Source organism: Halictus rubicundus, chromosome 13, assembly GCF_050948215.1.
Source record: "Halictus rubicundus isolate RS-2024b chromosome 13, iyHalRubi1_principal, whole genome shotgun sequence".
Lineage (NCBI taxonomy): Eukaryota > Metazoa > Arthropoda > Insecta > Hymenoptera > Halictidae > Halictus > Halictus rubicundus.
Genome location: NC_135161.1, coordinates 11663424 through 11677210, shown reverse-complemented (window position 1 = coordinate 11677210; position 13787 = coordinate 11663424). Strand labels below are relative to the sequence as shown.

Genomic DNA, 13787 nt, shown 5'->3' with positions numbered 1-13787 from the left:
GGGCTGCGGCTCGTGCCGTTTTATTTTCTTATAAAACACACCGGGGCTTGCAGATATAATTTTATGCAAAATAATATTTTATCGTAGTCGAATTAAATGGTCGTTTTCTCGCGAAAATAAGGATCGCGTAATGCGCAGATTTCCGTGGAGAATAAAATTTTCTTGTAATTTAAGTGAACTGGAATTAAATGGTTATTTTCTCTAGCAATTATTTTCAATAAAAATTTTTCTTGCAGTCTAGGAGAACCGAGAATAAATAAGTGGTGATTTTCTGTGGCAATTATTTTGAATAAAAGTTTTTCTTGTAGGCCATTTTAATATGGCCTAAATTAATATTTTCTTGCAAACATTAGATCCTGTAATATGTGGACTGTGAATGATCCAGCGAAATAAAATTTTCTTACCGATCCAATGGAATTAGATAAACAGTCATTATCTACGGCAATTATCTGAATACATGATCGTGAAATTGGAACAATATTGAACACGATTATACTTTGATACTCTGTATGTTCTCTATGTCAGTACTCGATATACCCACGAATGTGCTCGCACACACGAATGAATTGTAGCCAATCAAATGTTATTGACAGTTTGATGGCCGTTTTATGGAAAACAATTATTCGCAGAGAAAGTAGTGTTCTTAATAAATCAATATACTTAAATTGTATGAATCGCATCCGTGTGTACAGGTTTCTGGGTCAATGTGTGCACATAAACGTCCACAGTATAGTACACACATACAAGATGAGATGTAGGATTTCTAATCGTTTGTAACTTGATCGTTCAGATGATTGATTAACTAGCGAAAAGTTGTATGTTTCTACGTGTTACCTTACAATTTATTCAATTTTCACCATCAATTGCTACTGCCACCTGTTTTCAATTATAAATACTTGTGAAAAGTTTACAATAATAGTGTCAAAGGAAAGCTGAAATTATTTACTGTTGTAAATTAAAGTGAAATTTTCAGTCGACGAAATTCGACGATTAAGAACGCGTGATAACAGCCTATAATTAAAGTACAGTCCAAAAGAATGAAACAGAATAAACGCTCTCCTCACGCATGAACACTTATCGACAACCATACAGTAAAGCTAAATAAAAATTCTAAGATATTCCACTACTTTCCAACTTTTTAAAAGAAAAATCGCACACGTGTTAATAAGCAGTGTTAACCTGTCTATCGTTGAATATCGAAATTATTTGTTCATCGTTTTCCCGAAAAAAAGTCTTAGAACCATGGCAATCGTCGATCCACATTTCTCAGAACATGCTCTATAAAAGAAATATATATCTCACGAAATTTTGATCATTTTTACTTAAAAAAAATCAGGCATGTATATCAAATACCAACAAACACCTGTGTAAAATCCTAATGCAAAATATTCAATAGTTCTTCGGGAGAAAATTCGTGCAAGGTACAAATTAGCTTCGATCCGTTATGGGGTCCAATTTATTAGCAGGTGGCTAATGGTTCGTCCATTAACGCGTACTAACATTTACGTCGGTAGATAACGATTGCTCGTTTTTCCCGGCTCTATCAATCTGTCGATAATTAGCGGACCGATCGATTCAGAAATCGGCGGCGCTTTAGCGTAATCAATGATTCATGGCGGCGGACTACTATTGTGAAAATGCGGAACCATTACTTTAATAACACAGGTGTACTTAATCAACGGCCTGCCTAATTGAGAGGCAACGGAACCACCGAGAAACGCCACGGGGAAAAAAGAGAACAACGGCCGAGCAACTTTCCACTTTGCTTTACTCGCTGTCTCTGCACGGTCCAGTGGCCTTAAGCACGGCCGATCCTCAAAAAATCATCAGAAAGAACGAAACTTCGGAGCCTCTGCTGGAAACTAGAGCGAAACAGATCGAGCCTGCGTCCTCCGACTTTTGCTTCTAAGATCGTTCAAAATAAATCGAGACAATCCCCGTGTTGCGATTAGGCGCCGAGCACAGCGACAGACGTAACTTTCTCTTAATATCTCGTGATGTTATTTCAAATTGGAACGATATCCTCCGGGACAGTGCTCTGAGAGACTCCTCGACGGATTTCAGTTTCGATTAGAACTCGCCGAACCGGATCGATCGACTGTTCGATACCTCGTTTCGCGTTTACCGCACTCTGCTCGGAATCGGCGACCGAACTCCTTCGGTGATAAAATTATTTTAAAAAATCGTAGATTAAGTTTTATAGTGTCGTTGTAAAGGGGAGGCTTAGAGCTTTGAATCTGTGGTGGTTTGGTTTACGAAACAAATTTTTTGGAATCTACAGAAATCTTTGAAGTTGGGAAGAAGAAAATTTGAATTTTCTGCATCCTCGCGTTGATTCCGAATTTTTTGGCCGGCATAATTTTTTTTTTTTTAATGGGACCTTCTGCACGTGAAAGTAGAGGTTTGGATCTTTAAAATGAGCCCACGGAGATCATTTTCCGATTTTTTTGCACGGAGTTATGTCACCTTGAATGCCAATAACTTCTGCACTCGGTGATTCTTTAATCGGGGGAGTGTTTGTTACAAAAAAAAAAAAATTATTTAGAAATGAATATTTTTATCTTCTACATACGTTCTGCGATAGATGCACTTAATCATCCTGTTTGTTTAGTATGGTAGGACTTTTACCTGAAACACATAAAAAGATCGCTATTATCAGAGGAGATAATTAAAGCACCTTTGAAAGGAAAGTAATTCCCAATCACGGATTCAAATCTAATTGCCAGTATTTAACGGATGTAATTTATTTTTCGGAGAACTATACTGCACGGTATAATTGCCGCAGCGTAACTTCCGGTTTTCTTTTGGATTTCCGTGGAAGATAATCGACTTTGTAGTGGCAAAAAGAAGAGCAGTAAACATGCTACTTAAGCTTAATAATTATTGCACCAGGAAAAGAGTGGCCAGCCTGTTTTGTAAAATAAAACAGGATAGTTTATACGATTCTAATTTTCTCTATACAATTCTCCATGATTTGGCAAATCTTTACGAAGTTGTGTTTAATATAATAGTTCGAATGACTCGAACGATTCCAGATAGAAATCACCGAGGTCCCCGGCGGGTGATCTAGCGAAGGATCGATCGGCTTGATCGCCGTCGAAAAATGAAGATCGAAGGCGAATCAGCAGCCGGTGATCGCGAAACTCGAATCTTGATGATTCGGTGACCCGATTGGCCAGTCCCCGAGGGTTTACATAATACTCTCGACCGTGTCCTGTTATGGAATCTATCGATCACTGCATCGATATAAGGAGATACGAGGACCAGTTGTCATCTCGTCTCTGATCCTGTCCCTGTTCTGACCATGGACCCGTTATTTAACCATGAACCCGATTCCACAACCCCCTTACATAACATTAATACGAACTTCATGCTCGACCAGCATCTTTTCGGGCAGATCGATCGTCTCCGTTGATCCTTTCGTTGCGGGAATGATTTCCGCGAGGTGCAGCTCGTTCCGAATCATTGCAATTCGCGATTTTCCAGTTTTCTGTCAAATTAACAGTCTGATAATTAGATCGCGGTTCTTCGTGCAAAATAAAAAATGGTTCGAGTCGATTGTAGGAAACTGAACGTTAATGGAAATCTATTTGCTTTTTTAACCATCTCAAAAAGTAAAAAAAAAAAATATATCAGTGGCCTTAAGTTCTTCTAGTATCGGTCCAATTTTTCAGTAAGTAAAATACATCAATAAATAAGTAAACTATATTTTTTACTGCTTATATGTAGAAATGTCTACGAAAAATGTCTGGCGAAAATATCCAGTAAAAATGTCTAATAAAAATATTCAGTAAAAATATCTAGGTAAAAATGTCTCGCAAAAATGTCTTGCCTAAACAAAATAAATGGCTTACTAAATTATTCAGTTCATTTTTGGTTCTCTCCTAAGAAGTTCGTCGTCGCCAGCGCCATTGTTAATTGTATAATCGTTCTCGCGCATTCTCGAAAGCAAACACCCTCCGCCGCCTCGACTCTAATGAAAGAAGAGGAAGCTCGGTCACGAATTCGCGATCTTCTAATTATCGAAGAACACGAAGCTTCTGGGTGCAGTCGCCCGGGACGTAAAAGCCACGCCTAAACGAGCACACGTTGGCGGCCCACAATTGCTTAGCCTCTAATTATTAATCGCGGTTTGCCTTGCATTTACCCAGTTTATTATCGGCCACCGGGTGTACCGGAATCGTGTACTATTTGCACGCTTTTCCTTCCTGCAGGCGTATCATGTTTCCACTGTTTACTTTTTCCGGTTGTTCGATGATAGTCTTTGCATTGCGCAGGAACACCGAGTATGCGAACAGTGTACGAATCCGGAATCGAAGGTACACTGGTTATTTATGGGATCGAGTGGATACAGTGTTTTCTCGATACATGTCAACGACACGGATCTTGCGGCGACATATATCGTCGAGGAGATACTATTCTTTGATCCACGCTGAACGTCGTACCCGACCCGTGTTATGTTTACGGTAGCGGGAATAGTTCTGCGACATTTACCAGCCAGGTAATTGCGGTATTTCTCGACATATATCGAGAAAATCGCTCTTCTTCTTTTTTGTACAATTTTATTTTCAAGACGACGCTTTTTATTTCGAAGTAAGAAAATCGCTATCCCCTCTTCTTCTTCGTCCGAAATACGACGAAATCCGGTCCCGAGCGATCGTCTTATATCGAACGAAAACTGTAAGTGACGTATAGGCGTGGGTCAGAGATGACTCCGGCACAGAACTGGCAGGAGTTCCTAGGGATAATATCGTGTTTGCAAAAGTCGTCGGCGACGCATCCGTTACGTAAACACGGTGCTGTCATAGTGAAATGAACGGCGAGCGGAAATGTTCCCTCCCACGTGCCACGATCGAGACTACGATTATTCCCCGTTAGAGGCGTTCCTTCCGCATGCGGTATTTAATTTATCGATTAATCGGATACCGTTCTGCTCCGGAAAGGAAGGAAACCATGGAAGCGCCGCGATAATTAGGTTCGTTCGAAACCGCCATTCGTTTCTTAAGAATTCACCGGGCGTCTCGGTGCGCCGAAGAAGAATCGTCTCGTCCGTTTGTCTTCAGCCTTTTCGCGCTACGCTTTTAATTCGCTTCCCCGTTAATTAGAGCCGCGATACACATGCAACCGGACCGTTATGGCAATTACCATTTCTTCATTGTGGTCAGCTATCTTTGCTTTCCGCCGATGCGTCGTTGAACCCACTGATTGCGGGGGATATCGCCGGGATGCTTTATTGGAAAGTAAAACGCACGTGCGAATCCTCGCTAAAAAATTCGTTGCCGGTGCACCTAAAACGTGCAATGTTTATCGAGAATGTTGAACCCCGAACTGGAGTCTATTTTGACTCGGATTTTGACAAATACTACACGCGGCCTTGCCCGGAGGGGCGTGGCTTCGTGCCCGGAGGGGCGTGGCTTCGTGCCCACAGAGGCGTGACTTCGTGCCTGCATTTCTGAATTTCTGCAATAACTTCCACAATTTTTAATCACATGGCGTGTAAAAATTCATGCTACTGCTTCCGATATATACGAACACATATGCAAAATTTTAGAATTCCAGGTTGAGTTGTTTCCTTAAAATTAATTCGTAAATACTGCACTAAAGGCTTGCATCTAGTCTAGAATACCTTTTTTAGGAATTTTTTGGAAAAGAATTCTAACAACGACCACTTGATTTTTCATTCTACAGAAAATAACGTTCCGATATCAAAGCACCGAGAGAAGCATAGAAGAAACCTGTAAGAGTCAACAAATCGTTCTCGAGAATTGTTGAAAAGAGGTTAACAAAACCTGAACCCGATTTTAGATCTTGCCACACAGTATGCAGCCGAGTTTTTTCCATAAAATAAATCAACTCCGCAGCTGTCGAGAACCGCAACGGCCGGTAATAATGAAATAAGCCCGTCTTTTCCCATTGCGTCCCGCATTACGGCGATCAAAAGGTATTTGAGCACCTCCAATTTTATTGTTTCTCGCCGGCGAAAGTGAAATTCTACGTCATGCCTACACGGCTCTGTACACGACGTCTTCATTTCAAAATAATCGTATTCGAGATGGCCAATTTCAGCAAGACTAAGTGGGCGATACCTCGAGCCGATCCCCGTAGCTTGACAGAAATTACGCTGATTTAAAACACGACTTTCGTCTGTGCGCGAGAGTAGGTGCTTGTACTCGGAATCGTGGAACGAGACGGAGGCCTCGATCTTAGGGGAACCGATAAGCCTACACTAAACGAAAATTGAAATTGTCTGGTCGTTTGTAGCGTTACATTAAAAATTCGAAGTCAACCAAAATTTCATTTCTTAACTGTGGATTTTTAACTTTTTGCCGACTCGATTTGTCACGAAAATTTCATAGTCGACAGTACATTCTCGATTTCTGCGAACCGTTCACTTCACCAGAATGCACTGCGGGTTCGAATGCGTTTATCGCACGCGCAAATTTATGAAGCGTACGCGAATTAACTTCGTACCGACAAAAACGAAGTTCGAGTTCATTATTAGGAGATCTTCTAATTGGAGAATGTTTTTGTCTACTTATCATTATGTAAATATTCTCTGGTACGAGTTACTTCAATTTGTGCATTCACCGTTTTGTTCACTCGACTTAGAAAAATTGTAATTTTGCATGGAGATTCGCGGGATAATTGTGAAGCACGTTACCGCGGCAGTAATGTAAGATGTTCGCATACGTTGACGCAACAGAAAGGAAATATTTCCAATGTTTAAGAAAATCCCGACGCAATTCGCAAAGGTACAGCGACCCGTGCACGTTTCCATATTTTTACATAATTGAGGAGTTACGCTCATATTGGGATTTTCTAATTCCTCCGTGAATTCCTCGGCGATGGTTTCTCAATGAACATGGATATAATCTTCGCGGCGCGACCATGAGAAAGTAAGAACACGTGAAAAGTGAAAGCAGTGCGGGTCGATGCCAAGACAAAAGGATATCGTGGTAATTAAGTATTTATTGCGGCTGAGCGTATGCGTCACCGTGATTTCAACCAACGAAAAATTAATAATGTCGTGCGAACAATCTCCTCCCCAGAAACGTTAACATTTGGGTCAGTGGTTAATTGGCAGTCGTACTACGATTTTAATTAGGCACCTGGTACACCGTGTTAGTACGTTTCAGTAATTTAAAAAATTCATTCAACGTAGACTTTCATGGGTTATTTTAATACCGTAAAAATAAACTACACCGAGCAATGGTAATTTTAAAACTGAATTAAGATAAGAAGTTTCCAACACGGGGAAACTTTCCTTCGCTGAATAAAAGATAAGAGTAACGTAATTTGCAGAATAACAAAAAAATATACGTTTCTTTGAAATAATTCTAAAGGCAACATAGCATGATACAAGGAGATAAGCAGGATCATTTTAAGATTATGTTCTCTACAATTGAATATATTTTTTAATGCACTGAACGATGCAGTTTGCGATTTTGCATTCTAAATCAACATGTGAATTAAAACTTGCCACCGGAGGAGGTCCTATAAATGTTTATGTATATAAATTTCTGCTACATATTTTTCTACGAAAAAATTCGTATATGTTCCTTAAACATGTGACAACTTGTCCTAAAAATTTCAAATAAGTCCGCCTCGTAGTTTCCTAAATAAAAATTACAGAAGTCAAGCTACTTATAGTAGTAACGAAAGTAGAGAGGCGAACTGACTAAGATAGTATAGCTCCGTTCGGCTTACATCGAGACATTACTGTACTATTTGTTTTTACGAAACGATCACAGTTCAAGTACAGGCAATTTTCGAGAATTTCTCCCACGCTTAAAGAACATGTACTAATTCTTTTAGCTAGCTGTGCCAATATTTTTGTTCATGCCCAGATTGCGAATTTTATGGGCCTGTAATAAAAGTGTGTAAATACGAAACTGTCGTTCAAAAATTGTCACAATTTGTTACAATGTGCTCGGTGAAACATAAGTAGGATAAAATTGTTAATAAAATGTTCCAGTATTATCTATAAAAGATGAAAGATTCCAGTCGGCGCTTTTAAAAAAATTATGTACAGGCGATATTAGGTGCGTTTACCCTACAACGAGCCCCTATAGTACTCGCTCGGCGACAGTCGAACGCAGCGTTGATACGAAATGTTTTATGCTGCAATAGGTCGCGAATTGGCAATCAGCTGCATCCTGCAATCTCGTTGGTCTCTTTCTGGACCGGTCGGCTCTGGCTCGCCCGCGATCGTGATAACAAACACTGAGTTATGATTTACTCTTATTCGAGGACGATGAGCCGGCTCCAATGAGAATTTATGTCGAGCGTCTGTCGTGATCGGTGGAACGATCGTTGTTGCTCCGCTCGCCGTCGACGTTTATTGATCTCCTCGATCCTCGGGCTCTTATCGATGCCGATTAAACGGCAGAGGAAATGGGACGACACGTTTTCCGCGATTTTCATTAACGGTACCGGAGCCTCGCGAACTATAATTTTCGAGCGAACCCGTCCCTGTCCCGACCAGGAAGATTAGCTTGTTCTCGAAATCATGGCGACGGATCCACGAACGGATGTTTATGCATGCCTGGAATTAGGGGCAGACTGCTGGCTGAAGTAACCAGTTATGCAAGTGATTAGATCCGAATTATCGCGGTTGGCGACCGTTTTGCGAATACATCGACTCGCTAATGAATTTTCACTGGACGTGGATTTATGTTATGTGTGCGTGGTTATGGTTTCTGGCTTCAAAGTTTGGTCGTTTGCTCTGACAACGTGTACAGTGTCGTGTTTTAATCAATTTGGGGCGTCTAGGGAACTGTTGGCGATGTGGAAACATTTTTTAATTCGCAAATTAACTCGCAAGTGAATTACTCTGGAGCCTTCCTCCTGAAATTTACTCTCATATCTACTTAATGTATTCAATGTATTCAATACAGGTATTCAATATATTCAATGTAGGTATACAATATATTCAATTTAGGTATTCAATGTAGGTACTCAATGTATTCGATGTAGGTACTCAATGTATTCAATTTAGATACTCAATGTATTCAATATATTCAATGTAGGTATTCAATATATTCAATTTAGGTATTCAATGTATTCAATGTAGACACTCAATGTATTCAATATATTCAATGTAAGTATTCAATGTACGCAATGTAGGTATTCAATGTATTCAATGTAGGTATTCAATGTATTCAATGTAGGTATTCAATGTATTCAATACAGGTACTCAGTGTATTCAATGTACCTAATGTATCTATTTGTGGATTTAAATGAAAAGTTACTATCTCGCTACGTTTCTATTCACCATTTCGATAGAGATGAATATGAAGTATAATTTAATTGGATCAACGCATTTTCAAGTAAATTTTGAAGGCCCATTTAATGATTAAGTAATGACTTAAATGAACCGCAAAACATTAGAAGTCTAGACAGAATACATTCGAGCGAAATCTACCAGTAAATAATTCACGTATTCCCGTACAATAATTTCAGAAAATTGCTACGCAGATGAATAAGTAAATGCTGCTCTTTATTAGACATTGTACGAGTTCCTTTCTCTCTAATTTGTCCTTTGAAATATTGAATACACGAGCATTCATTTCTCGTTACCACGCGGTGTCACGCGTACGTGTACATATAACAAAAGCAGAGTGGTTGTTCGTGTGCTGAGTAATTTAATAAAAAGATAGGACGAAAACATGAATAGCATGGTGTCAGTCCGTACCATTGCCGCTGTCATCGAAGTCGACCCATTTTTATTCCATCGGTGGCCAGCCATAAGTCTTCAGGCCTACAATGGCCTGTTCGAAAATGCCGTGACAAGAAATCGTTTCGGAGCACCCTTCGTGAACAAAGCGGCTTAGTCGATGCCGCAATTGTTACCGAAATAAGTAAGCTGATGGATCAAGCGACTGAGTAAGTCAGAAAACTTCTACCTCCAACAAAGCAGACGATTTTTTCATTGACGATCCATTCGAAATTTTTCTGTGAATTTTTCAAGCTTCTTAGTTCGATATTACAACTATCAAAAATTTCTATACTGGACGCAGGTTTCATGCATTTGCAGCAAAAACGAGTAAACGAAATTTAATTTTTCGAACACCAAAAGCAAAGGGAACATTCACCGAACCCCTTCGATCGCACGGTATACTGATCGCCGTTAGCGTAGACAGGCTTTGTTACGGCGGCGTTAATATTTTATTGAATCTTCTTGCCTCTATTCGCGTTTGTCCAATTGGCGAGTGTCGCGTCTCTTTCATCCTTTAATTAGCAAGACCGAGAGTTTCTCGGGCGAGGAAGAAGAAAAGAGACGGGGACCGTAATCTGCGAAACTAATTTCATGATCGAATAAACGTATGGTCACTGACAGCCAATCTCTCGAGGCAGTAAAAAGATAATGCTCGGACAACGAAACAAGAGGAGCCCGGGCACAGAGGAGCGATAAATAATTTTTCACGACACAATAAAACCATTTTTGTCCTGCGCTTGTGTTGGCAATTACACGAGGAATTGTTTTTTTTTTATGTTACTTAATTAGCTACTTAATTAGCGTAACGCGAACTCGGATTAATTCAGCTCCGAGCTGCATTCGAACTACATAATTCAATGGAGAAGAATTCATTCCTGTAGAATTTCTTTCTTGAAAAAATATCGAGTTCTGGCACTCGCACTTTTAACCATTTTCGTAAAATATTTTCATGAAATCATTATCGCTAGGCTTTGACGCATTTATGATAAAAATGAGTAGATAAAAACAGTGACAATATTTGAGGCGTTTTCAAATACTGTTGTATTATTTCCAACCCATTAAAATTATTAAGAAAATAAAAGTATCTGGCAATTAATAAATTTTTATTTTGCAGAAAAATTCGCAGATCTAAAACGAAACTTTCGATACTTATCGTACGCTTGTTGTTAGTTTACGAAACAATGTAATTGGCAAATTTTATGGTGCAATATTTTATGAATTTTAGAACGAAAAATGCGAAAGTACAGTGTTTAGTTCCACTGAATTCTGGGAGAGCTTTCTTCGTACGCGAACGTTACAGTTCCGAATTAATTTCAATCACTGCGGATTTATAATGAGAATTTATTAAAACAGCTAATTACGGTTTCCACGATTTTCATTATGTGCCACTTTCTTTCCACCACAATACAGCGTGCCACAGTTAGAATTATTGTTTAAAAATTATAATTTGAAGATTGTATCATCCTCGATGATAGACCTCTCTTCTATATTTTGTAAATTGTTCTTCTTGAAATTGTTCCCCTATTCTTATCATTTATTTAAAACATTTACACAGTTTCTTAACTGTTGCTATCCAAGCATGGAGCAGGTTTGAGATTGAAAATTTGCATGTCTATTTTATTCTGGAATTAATATTGTCGAGTACCCATCGGCGATGGTAGATAAAATTAATTAATAGGCCAGTGCCCGACGCATAAAAATGCACAAGTAACAGCTATTGAAAGTTGGAAATATGCGTTGAAGCATGTAAAACTCACGTTATCTCGGAAACCCGTACAATCTCGCGTGCTTCTCGTGAACTTCACGCTTATCGAACTGGAGCTTGCCGTCATTCATAAATGCCAGCTCGCGAAGTACGTTGACCTGAACGCGTAGCACAATCGCACGACAAATTTCCAGTGTTTCTATCACCTTATGGCTCATGCTGTCCCCGTCACGAATTTCGCAGTCGATAATAGAACGACCGTTGTCCGATCCAATAAGGATAACGCGTTGTGTCACATAACTTTGTACGTGATAAAATGTGGTAGGGTAAGGGACCCAATTACTGTGGGGGTACCAATTACCAAGGCACCGTATTAAGTATACTTATTTTTAAAGAATAATGAACATTAAGAAAGGGATATTAAATTTTAAATCTAAAAATAAATTTTTTTTTGTTTTATATATATCTTTTTTAATATTCATTATGCCTTAAAAATAAGTGTGATTAATATAGACACGGTAATTGGTACCCCCACAGTAATTGGGTCCTTTACCTTATGAAAAATTGTAGATACCTCACGCGTACGATGAAGCATGATCGAATGAAACGGGAGCCTAAATTCGCGAAGGTGTTGTTGTATTTTTAACGGGTATTTTAATAAAAATGAGATTGATAACGATTAGACAGAATATTGCAGACGTGATCGGAAAAGGCCTCGAGATAATTACCTAGACGATTTAATCAAATTGATATAAATGAAAGTCACAAGAGTATTGTCCGGGAATTTAGATGTTGAACGAGCTGAAGAATTTTTGATATTCTGTGGACATTAATTTATTTCTTAGATCCATTTAGTTTTTACGATTACGATTTACTCTGATATTCTAATATTAGAATAATATACAAATTAGTTTAACGGAACAAGTTAATTAAAGCGGAAATATTAATATTCATAACACACATGTTGGTGTAATATAAACTACAAAAAATGAACATTTCTTATTAATTTAATACTCGTTGTACACGAGATATGATAAATTTCTGAAAACACGATATACAGGACCTAATCAATCAATGATAACGCCTGATAGAGGCAACGGAAGCGATAACTAGGTGCATTAATAAAATGATTCCTGAATATTCCTGTTAGCTCATAAGAATAAATTCTAAAATTGTTTCATCATTTTCAGTTTCTTTCTCCCCCTTAAAAAAAAATTAAAATAAAATAAATTTATTTTTTCCATTTACCATAACGACAATATAAAATATTCTGAACAAAAAATAAATATTCATGTAAATTTTAATTTTTCTCTATTTCAGGTAATATTTGTTAAAATATTATTTGAAATGTTACAATACAGACATTCTATATTCTGCATACAATCGCTAATCATTAATATTGTCCTTTTCAGTCTCTTCCAAATTTCATTTTTTTAAATATTCTTTGATTTCATTTGGTGCTGTCATTTTTCTAATTTATAACAATTCTGTCGATTTTCCTTTATCTCAAACAACAGTGACTGCGAAATTGCTATCTCAATCACCTTTCTGGCTTCAATTGAAACATAGGATGCATGCACCACGAGGTAGAGATATTTTGAGAAACAAGTTTTTTTTTTAGAAATACAGTAATACCGAACAACTGCTGCGCAGTATCTAGAATGATCTCTCTTGATCTTCATGAAGTGCTACTTCGCTGAAATTAGATCCTCTCATCTGGCCCAAGTAGCAACCACTAAATTACTCCGATATATACCGTACACTCTGCGTTCTAAATCGAATTACTAACCCGTAGAAATTAATGTTGCCTCGCGATATCACTAATTGCAAATAACTGTTCCCGAAATTAGCAAGTGATTGTTTCATTATAACAGCAATTAGATAGGATTTTATACGAAAGCTCGGCTCGCTTTAATTGTACAGGTCGCTGGTGGGCAGTTGTTCGTGCACGATGCATCCATACTAAGTGCCATAATTCATTAACTCGTAACAAAAAAGGAACAGGATCTCCTTCTGTTTCCGCAAAATTTATCGTCAGACACTGAATTTACAGTGTGAATGCGTTATTCATAAAACTAGCATTGTTCATATATTCTTTGGCAATTTTAAGTAAATATTGATTCACAGAAGATATTTTATTCACATTAAACATTAATTCAATTTAAAGGCAATAGAATCGTTTGCATACTTTGCATAATGCATATTAAAACTGATTTGAATGAAAAAATTTAATGTCTCTCTTTTAATATTCATTATGCTTTAAAAATAAGTATAATTAAGATAGGCACAGTAATTGGTACCCCCACAGTAATTGGGTCCCTTGTCCTGGTTGAAAAGTGAACACTAACTTCAATTTAATAAATA

At 38.1% G+C, this 13787-nt stretch overlaps 1 protein-coding gene across 3 annotated transcripts in view; it reads right to left on the bottom strand.

The window, feature by feature from the left end:
- Jvl (javelin-like) overlaps positions 1 to 13787 on the bottom strand; it is a 90103-nt gene that overhangs the window by 25463 nt on the left and 50853 nt on the right. Inside the window, exon 2 of one of the 3 annotated variants that reach the window (XM_076799511.1) lies at positions 2573 to 2628. The exons of the other annotated variants lie outside the window; for them this stretch is intronic. The gene's annotated coding sequence lies outside the window, so the exon portion shown is untranslated. The remainder of the gene's footprint in view (positions 1 to 2572; positions 2629 to 13787) is intronic. 3 annotated transcript variants of the gene reach the window in all.